At 49.1% G+C, this 1,483-nt stretch overlaps 1 protein-coding gene across 1 annotated transcript in view; it reads left to right on the top strand.

Moving 5' to 3' along the window:
• The window catches only part of Kdm7a (lysine demethylase 7A), a 106,680-nt gene that overhangs the window by 11,363 nt on the left and 93,834 nt on the right, over positions 1 to 1,483 (top strand). The window lies entirely within an intron of this gene.

Below are 1,483 nucleotides of genomic sequence, written 5' to 3'. Positions count from 1 at the left end.
ACTGCTTTAGCTGCTAACCAATATTTTCCAGCTGGGGCTGGTGGCACAGGCCAGTAATCTGAGCCACTTGGGAGCTCAGGAGAATTATAAGTTTAGGACTGCCTAGGCAACTTCGTGAGACTGTCTCAAAATAAAAAGCACTTGTCTGCATGCAGCTAGATCTTGAGTTCAATACCTAATAATACTAAATAAAGGCACTTACTACATGTGCCATGAAATACATTCCTTTTTTTAAAAAATGGAGTCTTTATGTTCTCTCCCCCCCCCCAAGAAATGATTGTTTCATCACCAGTTCTTAGTTAGGGTTTTTATTGCTGCAATGAAACACCGTGACCAAAGAGCAAGTTGGGAGGGAAGGGTTTATTTGGCTTACACTTCAGCATTGCTGATCATCACTGAAGGAAGTCAGGACAGGAACTCAAACAGGACAGGATCCCGGGGGAGGAGCTGATGCAGAGACCATGGAGGGGAGCTGCTTACTGGATTGCTTCCCCTGGCTTAGCTCAGCCCACCTTCTTATAGAACCCAGGACTGCCAGCCCAGGATGGCACCACCCACCTTGGCTAACACCCTCCCCCATTGATCACTAATGGAGAAAATGCCTTCCAGCTGGATCTCACGGAGGCATTTCCTCAGCTCTGGCTTCTTCCTCTGATAGCTCTATAGCTTGTGCCCAGCCAGTACAATCACCATATCATCAGTGTGTGTGAGAGAGTGTTGTCGGGATGGAACCCAGGGCCCGGCACATGCTAGACATGTGGACTCCAACCAGAGTATCTTCATTTTAGCCCATGATAGTCTGGAACTCACGATGTAGCCAAGGGTGAGCTCAAACTTCTGATTCTCTTGCCTCTCCCTGCCAAGTATCGAGATTACAGGTGTGTGCTACCACGTCTGGTTGACGTGGCCCTGGGGAATCAAACTGAGGGCTTTGGGAATAGATGGCAAGTACACCACCAACTGAGCTACTCCCCCCAGCTTCAGGACGTTGAGCTGCTCCCACCTTGACGGTTCAGGGTCAGACTGAAGTCAGTTGTCAGGGTGGGGATGCAAACTCTGGTCTTGAAGCCCCCAAGCCTGTGCACTGGAGCATCCTGGCTGCTCTCCATGACTGAGAAGAGACATGCAGGAAGTGACGGCCTTTGCTCTGTCAGTAAGAATGAAGGCCTGCTTTATCCGTTTAAGGTTTTCTCCAGTCTTTGACTGAACCTGTTTGATTTGAGCTGCTCGGCTGTGTCCTTCCAGCCCTAGGGCCATTGGTACTTAGTGCAGAAGGTTATGATGTCCTCTCATTCCTTCCTTCCCCTCCAGTCTGGTCCCCCTCTGCCCTTCCCTCTCTCTCTCTCCTTCCCTTTCTCTCTTTCTTATACTTTTCAGAGAATCATTGCTTTTGGTCACAAGTCAGTGTCCTCTATTTCTGCTCAGTTAACTCTTGAACTTTCTTCCATTCTCTGCCCACTTCTACTACACAGGCAGCCACTAC

Source organism: Alexandromys fortis, unplaced genomic scaffold (assembly GCF_014885135.2).
Source record: "Alexandromys fortis isolate MF-2015 unplaced genomic scaffold, M_Fortis_MF-2015_v1.1 scaffold_57, whole genome shotgun sequence".
NCBI classification, from domain to species: Eukaryota; Metazoa; Chordata; class Mammalia; order Rodentia; family Cricetidae; genus Alexandromys; species Alexandromys fortis.
Note: the sequence above shows the minus strand (reverse complement) of the source record. Positions and strands in the feature narration are given on the sequence as shown.